The sequence below is a fragment of the Taudactylus pleione genome, unplaced genomic scaffold, assembly GCF_031769625.1.
Source record: "Taudactylus pleione unplaced genomic scaffold, aTauple2 ptg000593l, whole genome shotgun sequence".
NCBI classification, from domain to species: Eukaryota; Metazoa; Chordata; class Amphibia; order Anura; family Myobatrachidae; genus Taudactylus; species Taudactylus pleione.
Window position 1 is genome coordinate 406,964 of NW_028284995.1, and position 18,845 is coordinate 425,808.

Sequence of the window (18,845 nt, forward strand, 5' to 3'; positions counted from 1 at the left end):
TTTTTGAGTGCATTTTTTCTTTTTTTCTTGATTATTGATAAGAATTTAATTATTTAAAATTTAAACAACATCATTTCTTAACATAGTTGAGTATTCAGTAGTAACTTCTAAATGATGAGAATGTTTAGTTAACAACACGGTGCATAAATACAGCTTAAATATTGTTTTCATGTTGTCCGTCATGCTACGTTATTATGAAAATTTGAAGTAATCTAACAATGCTTCCTGACCACAATTTGTTAAAACTTTTACTTAAATGTATAATTATGGGTTATACAGTATAAAACACATATTTTCTTTTCATTTCATGCAATCATGATGACAGAAAAATATTGATACTAAACCTTGTGTAAACATGCAAACATAGCTCAGTTGAGGTCTTAGTGACTTTTGCCACACACAGACTTTGCCGAAATAACTCAGTTGGGAGAGCGTTAGACTGAAGATCTAAAGGTCCCGGGTTTCAGCATGTTTCAGTACCTTTTTTCTTCTTTCCTTAAGCAGTTATCAGTTTTTAAGTATTTCAAATGTAAACAGCATCGTTTCTTAACATAGTTGAGTATTCAGTAGTAACTTCTAAATGATGAGAATGTTTATTTAGCAACACGGTGCATAAATACAGCTTAAATATTGTTTTCATGTTGTCCATAATGCTACTCTATTATGAAAATTTGAAGTAAACTAACTGCTTCCTGACCACAATTTGTTAAAACTTTTACTTAAATGTATGATTAAGGGTTTGTAATTTATATATTTACAGTATAAAACACATCTTTTCTCTTCATTTCATGCAATAATGATGACAGAAAAATTTTGCTAATTAACCTTGTGTAACCATGCAAACATAGCTCAGTTGAGGTCTTAGTAACTTTTGCCATACACCGACCTTGCCAAAATAGCTCAGTTGGGAGAGCGTTAGACTGAAGATCTAAAGGTCCCTGTTTCGATCCCGGGTTTCGGCATGCTTGAGTGCATTTTTCTTTTTTCCTTGAGTAGTGATCAGAACTTAATTATTTCAAATTTAAACAACATCATTTCTTAACATAGTGGAGTATTCAGTAGTAACTTCTAAATGACGAGAATGTTTAATTAACAACACGGTGCATAAATACAGCTTAAATATTGTTTTCATGTTGTAAGTCATGCTACTCTAAGTATTATGACAATTTGAAGTAATCTAACAATGCTTCCTGACCACAATTTGTTAAAACTTTTACTTAAATGTATGATTAAGGGTTTGTAATGGATATATTTACAGTATAAAACACATATTTTCTTTTCATTTCATGCAATCATGATGACAGAAAAATATTGATACTAAACCTTGTGTAAGCATGCAAACATAGCTCAGTTGAGGTCTTAGTGACTTTTCCCATACACAGACTTTGCCAAAATAGCTCAGTTGGGAGAGCATTAGACTGAAGATCTAAAGGTCCCGGGTCTCAGCATGGTTGAGTACCTTTTTTCTTTTTCCTTGAGTAGTTATCAGTATTTAATTATTTCAAATTTAAACAACATCATTTCTTAACATAGTTGAGTATTCAGTAGTAACTTCTAAATGATGAGAATGTTTAATTAACAACACGGTGCATAAATACAGCTTAAATATTGTTTTCATGTTGTCCGTCATGCTACGTTATTATGAAAATTTGAAGTAATCTAACAATGCTTCCTGACCACAATTTGTTAAAACTTTTACTTAAATGTATAATTAAGGGTTATACAGTATAAAACACATATTTTCTTTTCATTTCATGCAATCATGATGACAGAAAAATATTGATACTAAACCTTGTGTAACCATGCAAACATAGCTCAGTTGAGGTCTTAGTGACTTTTGCAACACACAGACTTTGCCGAAATAACTCAGTTGGGAGAGCGTTAGACTGAAGATCTAAAGGTCCCGGGTTTCAGCATGTTTCAGCACCTTTTTTCTTCTTTCCTTAATCAGTTATCAGTTTTTAAGTATTTCAAATGTAAACAGCATCGTTTCTTAACATAGTTGAGTATTCAGTAGTAACTTCTAAATGATGAGAATGTTTATTTAGCAACACGGTGCATAAATACAGCTTAAATATTGTTTTCATGTTGTCCATAATGCTACTCTATTATGAAAATTTGAAGTAAACTAACTGCTTCCTGACCACAATTTGTTAAAACTTTTACTTAAATGTATGATTAAGGGTTTGTAATTTATATATTTACAGTATAAAACACATCTTTTCTCTTCATTTCATGCAATAATGATGACAGAAAAATTTTGCTAATTAACCTTGTGTAACCATGCAAACATAGCTCAGTTGAGGTCTTAGTAACTTTTTCCATACACCGACCTTGCCAAAATAGCTCAGTTGGGAGAGCGTTAGACTGAAGATCTAAAGGTCCCTGTTTCGATCCCGGGTTTCGGCATGCTTGAGTGCATTTTTCTTTTTTCCTTGAGTAGTGATCAGAACTTAATTATTTCAAATTTAAACAACATCATTTCTTAACATAGTGGAGTATTCAGTAGTAACTTCTAAATGACGAGAATGTTTAATTAACAACACGGTGCATAAATACAGCTTAAATATTGTTTTCATGTTGTAAGTCATGCTACTCTAAGTATTATGACAATTTGAAGTAATCTAACAATGCTTCCTGACCACAATTTGTTAAAACTTTTACTTAAATGTATGATTAAGGGTTTGTAATGGATATATTTACAGTATAAAACACATATTTTCTTTTCATTTCATGCAATCATGATGACAGAAAAATATTGATACTAAACTTTGTGTAACCATGCAAACATAGCTCAGTTGAGGTCTTAGTGACTTTTGCCATACACAGACTTTGACGAAATTGCTCAGTTGGGAGAGCGTTAGACTGAAGATCTAAAGGTCCCGGGTTTCAGCATGTTTGAGTACATTTTTTCTTTTTTCCTTGAGCAGTTATCAGTATTTAATTATTTCAAATGTAAACAACATCATTTCTTAACATAGTTGAGTATTCAGTAGTATCTTCTAAATGATGAGAATGTTTATTTAACAACACGGTGCATAAATACAGCTTAAATATCGTTTTCATGTTGTCCGTCATGCTATTCTATTATGAAAATTTGAAGTAATCTAACAATGTTTTCAGACCACAATTTGTTAAAACTTTTACTTAAATGTATAATTAAGGGTTATACTGTATAAAACACATATTTTCTTTTCATTTCATGCAATCTTGATGACAGAAAAATATTGATTCTAAACCTTGTGTAACCATGCAAACATAGCTCAGTTGGGAGAGCATTAGACTGTAGATCTAAAGGTCCCGGGTCTCAGCATGTTTGAGTACGTTTTTTCTTTTTTCCTTCAGTAGTTATCAGTATTTAATTATTTCAAATGTAAACAACATCATTTCTTAACATAGTTGAGTATTCAGTAGTATCTTCTAAATGATGAGAATGTTTATTTAATAACACGGTGCATAAATACAGCTTAAATATTGTTTTCATGTTGTAAGTCATGCTACTCTAACTATTATGAAAATTTGAAGTAATCTAACAATGCTTCCTGACCACAATTTGTTAAAGCTTTTATTTAAATGTATGATTAAGGGTTTGTAATGGATATATTTACAGTACAAAACACATATTTTCTTTTTATTTCATGCAATCATGATGACAGAAAAATATTGATACTTAACCTTGTGTAACCATGCAAACATAGCTCAGTTGAGGTCTTAGTGACTTTGCCATACACTGACCTTGCTGAAATAGCTCAGTTGGGAGAGCGTTAGACTGAAGATCTAAAGGTCCCTGGTTTGATCCCGAGTTTTGGCATGTTTGAGTGCATCTTATCTTTTTTCCTTGAGTAGTGATCAGAATTTAATTATTTCAAATTTAAACAACATCATTTCTTAACATAGTTGAGTATTCAGTAGTAACTTCTAAATGATGAGAATGTTTAATTAACAACACGGTGCATAAATACAGCTTAAATATTGTTTTCATGTTGTAAGTCATGCTACTCTAACTATTATGAACATTTGAAGTAATCTAACAATGCTTCCTGACCACAATTTGTTAAAGCTTTTACTTAAATGTATGATTAAGGGTTTGTAATGGATATATTTACAGTATAAAACACATATTTTCTTTTCATTTCATGCAATCATGATGACAGAAAAATATTGATACTAAACCTTGTGTAACCATGCAAACATAGCTCAGTTGATGTCTTAGTGACTTTTGCCATAGACAGACTTTGAAGAAATAGCTCAGTTGGGAGAGCGTTAGACAGAAGATCTAAAGGTCCCAGGTTTCTTCATGTTTGAGTAAATTTTTTCTTTTTTCCTTGAGTAGTTATCAGTATTTAATTATTTCAAATGTAAACAACATCTTTTCTTAACATAGTTGAGTATTCAGTAGTATCTTCTAAATGATGAGAATGTTTATTTAACAACACGGTGCATAAATACAGCTTAAAAATTATTTTCATGTTGTCCATCATGCTACTCTATTATGAAAATTTGAAGTAAACTAACTGCTTCCTGACCACAATTTGTTAAAACTTTTACTTAAATGTACGATGAAGGGTTTGTAATTTATATATTTACAGTATAAAACACACCTTTTCTCTTCATTTCATGCAATCATGATGACAGAAAAATATTGATACTTAACCTTGTGTAACCATGCAAACATAGCTCAGTTGAGGTCTTAGTGACTTTTGCCATACACTGACCTTGCCGAAATAGCTCAGTTGGGAGAGCGTTAGACTGAAGATCTAAAGGTCCCTGGTTCGATCCCGGGTTTCGGCATGTTTGAGTGCATTTTTCTTTTTTCCTTGAGTAGTGATCAGAATTTAATTATTTCAAATTTGAACAACATCATTTCTTAACATAGTTGAGTATTCAGTAGTAACTTCTAAATGATGAGAATGTTTATTTAACAACACGGTGCATAAATACAGCTTTAATATTGTTTTCATGTTGTCCATCATGATACTCTATTATGAAAAATTGAAGTAATCTAACAATGCTTCCTGACCACAATTTGTTAATACTTTTACTTAAATGTATAATTAAGGGTTATACAGTATAAAACACATATTTTCTTTTCATTTCATGCAATCATGATGACAGAAAAATATTGATACTAAACCTTGTGTAACCATGCAAACATAGCTCAGTTGATGTCTTAGTGACTTTTGCCATAGACAGACTTTGAAGAAATAGCTCAGTTGGGAGAGCGTTAGACAGAAGATCTAAAGGTCCTGGGTCTCAGCATGGTTGAGAAGCTTTTTTCTTTTTCCTTGAATAGTTATCAGTATTTAATTATTTCAAATGTAAACAACATCATTTCTTAACATAGTTGAGTATTCAGTAGTACCTTCTAAATGATGAGAATGTTTATTTAATAACACGGTGCATAAATACAGCTTAAATATTGTTTTCATGTTGTCCGTCATGCTACTCTATTATGAAAATTTGAAGTAAACTAACTGTTTACTGACCACAATTTGTTAAAACTTTTACTTAAATGTGCGATTAAGGGTTTGTAATTTATATATTTACAGTATAAAACACATCTTTTCTCTTCATTTCATGCAATCATGATGACAGAAAAATATTGATACTAATCTTTGTGTAACCAAGCAAACATAGCTCAGTTGAGGTCTTAGTGACTTTTGCCATACACAGACTTTGACGAAATTGCTCAGTTGGGAGAGCGTTAGACTGAAGATCTAAAGGTCCCGGGTTTCAGCATGTTTGAGTACATTTTTTCTTTTTTCCTTGAGCAGTTATCAGTATTTAATTATTTCAAATGTAAACAACATCATTTCTTAACATAGTTGAGTATTCAGTAGTATCTTCTAAATGATGAGAATGTTTATTTAACAACACGGTGCATAAATACAGCTTAAATATTGTTTTCATGTTGTCCGTCATGCTATTCTATTATGAAAATTTGAAGTAATCTAACAATGTTTTCAGACCACAATTTGTTAAAACTTTTACTTAAATGTATAATTAAGGGTTATACAGTATAAAACACATATTTTCTTTTCATTTCATGCAATCTTGATGACAGAAAAATATTGATTCTAAACCTTGTGTAACCATGCAAACATAGCTCAGTTGGGAGAGCATTAGACTGAAGATCTAAAGGTCCAGGGTCTCAGCATGTTTGAGTACATTTTTTCTTTTTTCCTTGAGTAGTTATCAGTATTTAATTATTTCAAATGTAAACAACATCATTTCTTAACATAGTTGAGTATTCAGTAGTATCTTCTAAATGATGAGAATGTTTATTTAATAACACGGTGCATAAATACAGCTTAAATATTGTTTTCATGTTGTAAGTCATGCTACTCTAACTATTATGAAAATTTGAAGTAATCTAACAATGCTTCCTGACCACAATTTGTTAAAGCTTTTATTTAAATGTATGATTAAGGGTTTGTAATGGATATATTTATAGTACAAAACACATATTTTCTTTTTATTTCATGCAATCATGATGACAGAAAAATATTGATACTTAACCTTGTGTAACCATGCAAACATAGCTCAGTTGAGGTCTTAGTGACTTTGCCATACACTGACCTTGCTGAAATAGCTCAGTTGGGAGAGCGTTAGACTGAAGATCTAAAGGTCCCTGGTTTGATCCCGAGTTTTGGCATGTTTGAGTGCATCTTTTCTTTTTTCCTTGAGTAGTGATCAGAATTTAATTATTTCAAATTTAAACAACATCATTTCTTAACATAGTTGAGTATTCAGTAGTAACTTCTAAATGATGAGAATGTTTAATTAACAACACGGTGCATGAATACAGCTTAAATATTGTTTTCATGTTGTAAGTCATGCTACTCTAACTATTATGAACATTTGAAGTAATCTAACAATGCTTCCTGACCACAATTTGTTAAAGCTTTTACTTAAATGTATGATTAAGGGTTTGTAATGGATATATTTACAGTATAAAACATATATTTTCTTTTCATTTCATGCAATCATGATGACAGAAAAATATTGATACTAAACCTTGTGTAACCATGCAAACATAGCTCAGTTGATGTCTTAGTGACTTTTGCCATAGACAGACTTTGAAGAAATAGCTCAGTTGGGAGAGCATTAGACAGAAGATCTAAAGGTCCCAGGTTTCTTCATGTTTGAGTAAATTTTTTCTTTTTTCCTTGAGTAGTTATCAGTATTTAATTATTTCAAATGTAAACAACATCTTTTCTTAACATAGTTGAGTATTCAGTAGTATCTTCTAAATGATGAGAATGTTTATTTAACAACACGGTGCATAAATACAGCTTAAAAATTGTTTTCATGTTGTCCATCATGCTACTCTATTATGAAAATTTGAAGTAAACTAACTGCTTCCTGACCACAATTTGTTAAAACTTTTACTTAAATGTACGATGAAGGGTTTGTAATTTATATATTTACAGTATAAAACACAACTTTTCTCTTCATTTCATGCAATCATGATGACAGAAAAATATTGATACTTAACCTTGTGTAACCATGCAAACATAGCTCAGTTGAGGTCTTAGTGACTTTTGCCATACACTGACCTTGCCGAAATAGCTCAGTTGGGAGAGCGTTAGACTGAAGATCTAAAGGTCCCTGGTTCGATCCCGGGTTTCGGCATGTTTGAGTGCATTTTTATTTTTTACTTGAGTAGTGATCAGAATTAAATTATTTCAAATTTAAACAACATAATTTCTTAACATAGTTGAGTATTCAGTAGTAACTTCTAAATGATGAGAATGTTTATTTAACAACACGGTGCATAAATACAGATTAAATATTGTTTTCATGTTGTCCATCATGATACTCTATTATGAAAAATTGAAGTAATCTAACAATGCTTCCTGACCACAATTTGTTAATACTTTTACTTAAATGTATAATTAAGGGTTATACAGTATAAAACACATATTTTCTTTTCATTTCATGCAATCATGATGACAGAAAAATGTTGATAGTAAACCTTGTCTATCCATGCAAACATAGCTCAGTTGAGGTCTTAGTGACTTTTGCCATACACCAGCTTAGCCGAAATAGCTCAGTTGGGAGAGCGTTAGATTGAAGATCTAAAGGTCCCTGCTTCGATCCCGGGTTTCGGGATGTTTGAGTGCATTTTTTCTTTTTTCCTTGAGTAGTGATCAGAATTTAATTATTTCAAATTTAAACAACATCATTTCTTAACATAGTTGAGTATTCAGTAGTCACTTCTAAATGATGAGAATGTTTAATTAACAACACAGTGCATAAATACAGCTTAAATATTGTTTTCATTTTGTAAGTTATGCTACTTTAACTATTATGAAAATTTGAAGTAATATAACAATGCTTCCTGACCACAATTTGTTAAAACTTTTACTTAAATGTATGATTAAGGGTTTGTAATGGATATATTTACAGTATAAAACACATATTTTCTTTTTATTTCATACAACCATGATGTCAGAAAAATATTGATGCTTAACCTTGTGTAAGCATGCAAACATAGCTCAGTTGAGGTCTTAGTGACTTTTCCCATACACAGACTTTGCCAAAATAGCTCAGTTGGGAGAGCATTAGACTGAAGATCTAAAGGTCCCGGGTCTCAGCATGGTTGAGTACCTTTTTTCTTTTTCCTTGAGTAGTTATCAGTATTTAATTATTTCAAATGTAAACAACATCATTTCTTAACATAGTTGAGTATTCAGTAGTACCTTCTAAATGATGAGAATGTTTATTTAATAACATGGTGCATAAATACAGCTTAAATATTGTTTTCATGTTGTCCGTCATGCTACTCTATTATGAAAATTTGAAGTAAACTAACTGTTTACTGACCACAATTTGTTAAAACTTTTACTTAAATGTACGATTAAGGGTTTGTAACTTATATATTTACAGTATAAAACACATCTTTTCTCTTCATTTCATGCAATCATGATGACAGAAAAATATTGATACTAAACTTTGTGTAACCATGCAAACATAGCTCAGTTGAGGTCTTAGTGACTTTTGCCATACACTGACCTTGCCAAAATAGCTCAGTTGGGAGAGCGTTAGACTGAAGATCTAAAGGTCCCTGGTTCAATCCCGGGTTTCGGCATTTTTGAGTGCATTTTTTCTTTTTTTCTTGATTATTGATAAGAATTTAATTATTTAAAATTTAAACAACATCATTTCTTAACATAGTTGAGTATTCAGTAGTAACTTCTAAATGATGAGAATGTTTAGTTAACAACACGGTGCATAAATACAGCTTAAATATTGTTTTCATGTTGTCCGTCATGCTACGTTATTATGAAAATTTGAAGTAATCTAACAATGCTTCCTGACCACAATTTGTTAAAACTTTTACTTAAATGTATAATTATGGGTTATACAGTATAAAACACATATTTTCTTTTCATTTCATGCAATCATGATGACAGAAAAATATTGATACTAAACCTTGTGTAAACATGCAAACATAGCTCAGTTGAGGTCTTAGTGACTTTTGCCACACACAGACTTTGCCGAAATAACTCAGTTGGGAGAGCGTTAGACTGAAGATCTAAAGGTCCCGGGTTTCAGCATGTTTCAGTACCTTTTTTCTTCTTTCCTTAAGCAGTTATCAGTTTTTAAGTATTTCAAATGTAAACAGCATCGTTTCTTAACATAGTTGAGTATTCAGTAGTAACTTCTAAATGATGAGAATGTTTATTTAGCAACACGGTGCATAAATACAGCTTAAATATTGTTTTCATGTTGTCCATAATGCTACTCTATTATGAAAATTTGAAGTAAACTAACTGCTTCCTGACCACAATTTGTTAAAACTTTTACTTAAATGTATGATTAAGGGTTTGTAATTTATATATTTACAGTATAAAACACATCTTTTCTCTTCATTTCATGCAATAATGATGACAGAAAAATTTTGCTAATTAACCTTGTGTAACCATGCAAACATAGCTCAGTTGAGGTCTTAGTAACTTTTGCCATACACCGACCTTGCCAAAATAGCTCAGTTGGGAGAGCGTTAGACTGAAGATCTAAAGGTCCCTGTTTCGATCCCGGGTTTCGGCATGCTTGAGTGCATTTTTCTTTTTTCCTTGAGTAGTGATCAGAACTTAATTATTTCAAATTTAAACAACATCATTTCTTAACATAGTGGAGTATTCAGTAGTAACTTCTAAATGACGAGAATGTTTAATTAACAACACGGTGCATAAATACAGCTTAAATATTGTTTTCATGTTGTAAGTCATGCTACTCTAAGTATTATGACAATTTGAAGTAATCTAACAATGCTTCCTGACCACAATTTGTTAAAACTTTTACTTAAATGTATGATTAAGGGTTTGTAATGGATATATTTACAGTATAAAACACATATTTTCTTTTCATTTCATGCAATCATGATGACAGAAAAATATTGATACTAAACCTTGTGTAAGCATGCAAACATAGCTCAGTTGAGGTCTTAGTGACTTTTCCCATACACAGACTTTGCCAAAATAGCTCAGTTGGGAGAGCATTAGACTGAAGATCTAAAGGTCCCGGGTCTCAGCATGGTTGAGTACCTTTTTTCTTTTTCCTTGAGTAGTTATCAGTATTTAATTATTTCAAATTTAAACAACATCATTTCTTAACATAGTTGAGTATTCAGTAGTAACTTCTAAATGATGAGAATGTTTAATTAACAACACGGTGCATAAATACAGCTTAAATATTGTTTTCATGTTGTCCGTCATGCTACGTTATTATGAAAATTTGAAGTAATCTAACAATGCTTCCTGACCACAATTTGTTAAAACTTTTACTTAAATGTATAATTAAGGGTTATACAGTATAAAACACATATTTTCTTTTCATTTCATGCAATCATGATGACAGAAAAATATTGATACTAAACCTTGTGTAACCATGCAAACATAGCTCAGTTGAGGTCTTAGTGACTTTTGCAACACACAGACTTTGCCGAAATAACTCAGTTGGGAGAGCGTTAGACTGAAGATCTAAAGGTCCCGGGTTTCAGCATGTTTCAGCACCTTTTTTCTTCTTTCCTTAATCAGTTATCAGTTTTTAAGTATTTCAAATGTAAACAGCATCGTTTCTTAACATAGTTGAGTATTCAGTAGTAACTTCTAAATGATGAGAATGTTTATTTAGCAACACGGTGCATAAATACAGCTTAAATATTGTTTTCATGTTGTCCATAATGCTACTCTATTATGAAAATTTGAAGTAAACTAACTGCTTCCTGACCACAATTTGTTAAAACTTTTACTTAAATGTATGATTAAGGGTTTGTAATTTATATATTTACAGTATAAAACACATCTTTTCTCTTCATTTCATGCAATAATGATGACAGAAAAATTTTGCTAATTAACCTTGTGTAACCATGCAAACATAGCTCAGTTGAGGTCTTAGTAACTTTTGCCATACACCGACCTTGCCAAAATAGCTCAGTTGGGAGAGCGTTAGACTGAAGATCTAAAGGTCCCTGTTTCGATCCCGGGTTTCGGCATGCTTGAGTGCATTTTTCTTTTTTCCTTGAGTAGTGATCAGAACTTAATTATTTCAAATTTAAACAACATCATTTCTTAACATAGTGGAGTATTCAGTAGTAACTTCTAAATGACGAGAATGTTTAATTAACAACACGGTGCATAAATACAGCTTAAATATTGTTTTCATGTTGTAAGTCATGCTACTCTAAGTATTATGACAATTTGAAGTAATCTAACAATGCTTCCTGACCACAATTTGTTAAAACTTTTACTTAAATGTATGATTAAGGGTTTGTAATGGATATATTTACAGTATAAAACACATATTTTCTTTTCATTTCATGCAATCATGATGACAGAAAAATATTGATACTAAACTTTGTGTAACCATGCAAACATAGCTCAGTTGAGGTCTTAGTGACTTTTGCCATACACAGACTTTGACGAAATTGCTCAGTTGGGAGAGCGTTAGACTGAAGATCTAAAGGTCCCGGGTTTCAGCATGTTTGAGTACATTTTTTCTTTTTTCCTTGAGCAGTTATCAGTATTTAATTATTTCAAATGTAAACAACATCATTTCTTAACATAGTTGAGTATTCAGTAGTATCTTCTAAATGATGAGAATGTTTATTTAACAACACGGTGCATAAATACAGCTTAAATATCGTTTTCATGTTGTCCGTCATGCTATTCTATTATGAAAATTTGAAGTAATCTAACAATGTTTTCAGACCACAATTTGTTAAAACTTTTACTTAAATGTATAATTAAGGGTTATACTGTATAAAACACATATTTTCTTTTCATTTCATGCAATCTTGATGACAGAAAAATATTGATTCTAAACCTTGTGTAACCATGCAAACATAGCTCAGTTGGGAGAGCATTAGACTGTAGATCTAAAGGTCCCGGGTCTCAGCATGTTTGAGTACGTTTTTTCTTTTTTCCTTCAGTAGTTATCAGTATTTAATTATTTCAAATGTAAACAACATCATTTCTTAACATAGTTGAGTATTCAGTAGTATCTTCTAAATGATGAGAATGTTTATTTAATAACACGGTGCATAAATACAGCTTAAATATTGTTTTCATGTTGTAAGTCATGCTACTCTAACTATTATGAAAATTTGAAGTAATCTAACAATGCTTCCTGACCACAATTTGTTAAAGCTTTTATTTAAATGTATGATTAAGGGTTTGTAATGGATATATTTACAGTACAAAACACATATTTTCTTTTTATTTCATGCAATCATGATGACAGAAAAATATTGATACTTAACCTTGTGTAACCATGCAAACATAGCTCAGTTGAGGTCTTAGTGACTTTGCCATACACTGACCTTGCTGAAATAGCTCAGTTGGGAGAGCGTTAGACTGAAGATCTAAAGGTCCCTGGTTTAATCCCGAGTTTTGGCATGTTTGAGTGCATCTTATCTTTTTTCCTTGAGTAGTGATCAGAATTTAATTATTTCAAATTTAAACAACATCATTTCTTAACATAGTTGAGTATTCAGTAGTAACTTCTAAATGATGAGAATGTTTAATTAACAACACGGTGCATAAATACAGCTTAAATATTGTTTTCATGTTGTAAGTCATGCTACTCTAACTATTATGAACATTTGAAGTAATCTAACAATGCTTCCTGACCACAATTTGTTAAAGCTTTTACTTAAATGTATGATTAAGGGTTTGTAATGGATATATTTACAGTATAAAACACATATTTTCTTTTCATTTCATGCAATCATGATGACAGAAAAATATTGATACTAAACCTTGTGTAACCATGCAAACATAGCTCAGTTGATGTCTTAGTGACTTTTGCCATAGACAGACTTTGAAGAAATAGCTCAGTTGGGAGAGCGTTAGACAGAAGATCTAAAGGTCCCAGGTTTCTTCATGTTTGAGTAAATTTTTTCTTTTTTCCTTGAGTAGTTATCAGTATTTAATTATTTCAAATGTAAACAACATCTTTTCTTAACATAGTTGAGTATTCAGTAGTATCTTCTAAATGATGAGAATGTTTATTTAACAACACGGTGCATAAATACAGCTTAAAAATTATTTTCATGTTGTCCATCATGCTACTCTATTATGAAAATTTGAAGTAAACTAACTGCTTCCTGACCACAATTTGTTAAAACTTTTACTTAAATGTACGATGAAGGGTTTGTAATTTATATATTTACAGTATAAAACACACCTTTTCTCTTCATTTCATGCAATCATGATGACAGAAAAATATTGATACTTAACCTTGTGTAACCATGCAAACATAGCTCAGTTGAGGTCTTAGTGACTTTTGCCATACACTGACCTTGCCGAAATAGCTCAGTTGGGAGAGCGTTAGACTGAAGATCTAAAGGTCCCTGGTTCGATCCCGGGTTTCGGCATGTTTGAGTGCATTTTTCTTTTTTCCTTGAGTAGTGATCAGAATTTAATTATTTCAAATTTGAACAACATCATTTCTTAACATAGTTGAGTATTCAGTAGTAACTTCTAAATGATGAGAATGTTTATTTAACAACACGGTGCATAAATACAGCTTTAATATTGTTTTCATGTTGTCCATCATGATACTCTATTATGAAAAATTGAAGTAATCTAACAATGCTTCCTGACCACAATTTGTTAATACTTTTACTTAAATGTATAATTAAGGGTTATACAGTATAAAACACATATTTTCTTTTCATTTCATGCAATCATGATGACAGAAAAATATTGATAGTAAACCTTGTCTATCCATGCAAACATAGCTCAGTTGAGGTCTTAGTGACTTTTGCCATACACCAGCTTTGCCGAAATAGCTCAGTTGGGAGAGCGTTAGATTGAAGATCTAAAGGTCCCTGGTTTGATCCCGGGTTTCGGATGTTTGAGTGCATTTTTTCTTTTTTCCTTGAGTAGTGATCAGAATTTAATTATTTCAAATTTAAACAACATCATTTCTTAACATAGTTGAGTATTCAGTAGTCACTTCTAAATGATGAGAATGTTTAATTAACAACACAGTGCATAAATACAGCTTAAATATTGTTTTCATGTTGTAAGTTATGCTACTTTAACTATTATGAAAATTTGAAGTAATATAACAATGCTTCCTGACCACAATTTGTTAAAACTTTTACTTAAATGTATGATTAAGGGTCTGTAATGGATATATTTACAGGATAAAACACATATTTTCTTTTTATTTCATACAACCATGATGTCAGAAAAATATTGATGCTTAACCTTGTGTAAGCATGCAAACATAGTGCAGTTGAGGTCTTAGTGACTTTTCCCATACACAGACTTTGCCAAAATAGCTCAGTTGGGAGAGCATTAGACTGAAGATCTAAAGGTCCCGGGTCTCAGCATGGTTGAGTACCTTTTTTCTTTTTCCTTGAGTAGTTATCAGTATTTAATTATTTCAAATGTAAACAAAATCATTTCTTAACATAGTTGAGTATTCAGTAGTACCTTCTAAATGATGAGAATGTTTATTTAATAACACGGTGCATAAATACAGCTTAAATATTGTTTTCATGTTGTCCGTCATGCTACTCTATTATGAAAATTTGAAGTAAACTAACTGTTTACTGACCACAATTTGTTAAAACTTTTACTTAAATGTACGATTAAGGGTTTGTAATTTATATATTTACAGTATAAAACACATCTTTTCTCTTCATTTCATGCAATCATGATGACAGAAAAATATTGATACTAAACTTTGTGTAACCATGCAAACATAGCTCAGTTGAGGTCTTATTGACTTTTGCCATACACAGACTTTGACGAAATTGCTCAGTTGGGAGAGCGTTAGACTGAAGATCTAAAGGTCCCGGGTTTCAGCATGTTTGAGTACATTTTTTCTTTTTTCCATGAGCAGTTATCAGTATTTAATTATTTCAAATGTAAACAACATCATTTCTTAACATAGTTGAGTATTCAGTAGTATCTTCTAAATGATGAGAATGTTTATTTAACAACACGGTGCATAAATACAGCTTAAATATTGTTTTCATGTTGTCCGTCATGCTATTCTATTATGAAAATTTGAAGTCATCTAACAATGCTTCCAGACCACAATTTGTTAAAACTTTTACTTAAATGTATGATTAAGGGTTTGTAATGGATATATTTACAGTATAAAACACATATTTTCTTTTTATTTCATACAACCATGATGTCAGAAAAATATTGATGCTTAACCTTGTGTAACCATGCTAAAATAGCTCAGTTGAGGTCTTAGTGACTTTTGCCATACACTGACCTTGCCAAAATAGCTCAGTTGGGAGAGCGTTAGACTGAAGATCTAAAGGTCCCTGGTTCGATCCCGGTTGTCGGCATGTTTGAGTGCATTTTTTCTTTTTTCCTTGATTATTGATAAGAATTTAATTATTTAAAATGTAAACAACATCATTTCTTAACATAGTTGAGTATTCAGTAGTAACTTCTAAATGATGAGAATGTTTAATTAACAACACGGTGCATAAATACAGCTTAAATATTGTTTTCATGTTGTCCGTCATGCTACGTTATTATGAAAATTTTAAGTAATCTAACAATGCTTCCTGACCACAATTTGTTAAAACTTTTACTTAAATGTATAATTAAGGGTTATACAGTATAAAACACATATTTTCTTTTCATTTCATGCAATCATGATGACAGAAAAATATTGATACTAAACCTTGTGTAACCATGCAAACATAGCTCAGTTGAGGTCTTAGTGACTTTTGCCACACACAGACTTTGCCGAAATAACTCAGTTGCGAGAGCGTTAGACTGAAAATCTAAAGGTCCCGGGTTTCAGCATGTTTCAGTACCTTTTTTCTTCTTTCCTTAAGCAGTTATCAGTTTTTAAGTATTTCAAATGTAAACAGCATCGTTTCTTAACATAGTTGAGTATTCAGTAGTAACTTCTAAATGATGAGAATGTTTATTTAGCAACACGGTGCATAAATACAGCTTAAATATTGTTTTCATGTTGTCCATCATGCTACTCTATTATGAAAATTTGAAGTAAACTAACTGTTTACTGACCACAATTTGTTAAAACTTTTACTTAAATGTATGATTAAGGGTTTGTAATTTATATATTTACAGTATAAAACACATATTTTCTTTTCATTTCATGCAATCATGATGACAGAAAAATATTGATACTAAACTTTGTGTAACCATGCAAACATAGCTCAGTTGAGGTCTTATTGACTTTTGCCATACACAGACTTTGACGAAATTGCTCAGTTGGGAGAGCGTTAGACTGAAGATCTAAAGGTCCCGGGTTTCAGCATGTTTGAGTACATTTTTTCTTTTTTCCATGAGCAGTTATCAGTATTTAATTATTTCAAATGTAAACAACATCATTTCTTAACATAGTTGAGTATTCAGTAGTATCTTCTAAATGATGAGAATGTTTATTTAACAACACGGTGCATAAATACAGCTTAAATATTGTTTTCATGTTGTCCGTCATGCTATTCTATTATGAAAATTTGAAGTCATCTAACAATGCTTCCAGACCACAATTTGTTAAAACTTTTACTTAAATGTATGATTAAGGGTTTGTAATGGATATATTTACAGTATAAAACACATATTTTCTTTTTATTTCATACAACCATGATGTCAGAAAAATATTGATGCTTAACCTTGTGTAACCATGCTAAAATAGCTCAGTTGAGGTCTTAGTGACTTTTGCCATACACTGACCTTGCCAAAATAGCTCAGTTGGGAGAGCATTAGACTGAAGATCTAAAGGTCCTGGGTCTCAGCATGGTTGAGTACCTTTTTTCTTTTTCCTTGAGTAGTTATCAGTATTTAATTATTTCAAATGTAAACAACATCATTTCTTAACATAGTTGAGTATTCAGTAGTACCTTCTAAATGATGAGAATGTTTATTTAATAACACGGTGCATAAATACAGCTTAAATATTGTTTTCATGTTGTCCGTCATGCTACTCTATTATGAAAATTTGAAGTAAACTAACTGTTTACTGACCACAATTTGTTAAAACTTTTACTTAAATGTGCGATTAAGGGTTTGTAATTTATATATTTACAGTATAAAACACATCTTTTCTCTTCATTTCATGCAATCATGATGACAGAAAAATATTGATACTAAACTTTGTGTAACCATGCAAACATAGCTCAGTTGAGGTCTTAGTGACTTTTGCCATACACAGACTTTGACAAAATTGCTCAATTGGGAGAGCGTTAGACTGAAGATCTAAAGGTCCCGGGTTTCAGCATGTTTGAGTACATTTTTTCTTTTTTCCTTGAGCAGTTATCAGTATTTAATTATTTCAAATGTAAACAACATCATTTCTTAACATAGTTGAGTATTCAGTAGTATCTTCTAAATGATGAGAATGTTTATTTAACAACAAGGTGCATAAATACAGCTTAAATATTGTTTTCATGTTGTCCGTCATGCTATTCTATTATGAAAATTTGAAGTAATCTAACAATGTTTTCAGACCACAATTTGTTAAAACTTTTACTTAAATGTATAATTAAGGGTTATACAGTATAAAACACATATTTTCTTTTCATTTCATGCAATCTTGATGACAGAAAAATATTGATTCTAAACCTTGTGTAACCATGCAAACATAGCTCAGTTGGGAGAGCATTAGACTGAAGATCTAAAGGTCCCGGGTCTCAGCATGTTTGAGTACATTTTTTCTTTTTTCCTTCAGTAGTTATCAGTATTTAATTATTTCAAATGTAAACAACATCATTTCTTAACATAGTTGAGTATTCAGTAGTATCTTCTAAATGATGAGAATGTTTATTTAATAACACGGTGCTTAAATACAGCTTAAATATTGTTTTCATGTTGTAAGTCATGCTACTCTAACTATTATGAAAATTTGAAGTAATATAACAATGCTTCCTGACCACAATTTGTTAAAGCTTTTATTTAAATGTATGATTAAGGGTTTGTAATGGATATATTTACAGTACAAAACACATATTTTCTTTTAATTTCATGCAATCATGATGACAGAAAAATATTGATACTTAACCTTGTGTAACCATGCAAACATAGCTCAGTTGAGGTCTTAGTGACTTTGCCATACGCTGACCTTGCTGAAATAGCTCAGTTGGGAGAGCGTTAGACTGAAGATCTAAAGGTCCCTGGTTTGATCCCGAGTTTTGGCATGTTTGAGTGCATCTTTTCTTTTTTCCTTGAGTAGTGATCAGAATTTAATTATTTCAAATTTAAACAACATCTTTTCTTAACATAGTTGAGTATTCAGTAGTAACTTCTAAATGATGAGAATGTGTAATTAACAACACGGTGCATGAATACAGCTTAAATATTGTTTTCATGTTGTAAGTCATGCTAATC

The 18,845-nt window shown here is 31.2% G+C and overlaps 4 non-coding genes across 4 annotated transcripts; all 4 read left to right on the top strand.

Moving 5' to 3' along the window:
- Positions 1-4,718: 4,718 nt before the first annotated feature.
- Positions 4,719-4,791, top strand: TRNAF-GAA (transfer RNA phenylalanine (anticodon GAA)). Its single transcript has one exon. It is a non-coding gene; the product is annotated as a tRNA-Phe (tRNA).
- A 2,771-nt stretch (positions 4,792-7,562) lies between these two features.
- On the top strand, positions 7,563-7,635 carry TRNAF-GAA (transfer RNA phenylalanine (anticodon GAA)). Its single transcript has one exon. It is a non-coding gene; the product is annotated as a tRNA-Phe (tRNA).
- Positions 7,636-9,021: 1,386 nt separating this feature from the next.
- Positions 9,022-9,094, top strand: TRNAF-GAA (transfer RNA phenylalanine (anticodon GAA)). Its single transcript has one exon. It is a non-coding gene; the product is annotated as a tRNA-Phe (tRNA).
- Positions 9,095-13,812: 4,718 nt separating this feature from the next.
- Positions 13,813-13,885, top strand: TRNAF-GAA (transfer RNA phenylalanine (anticodon GAA)). The gene has a single exon. It is a non-coding gene; the product is annotated as a tRNA-Phe (tRNA).
- Positions 13,886-18,845: the final 4,960 nt, after the last annotated feature.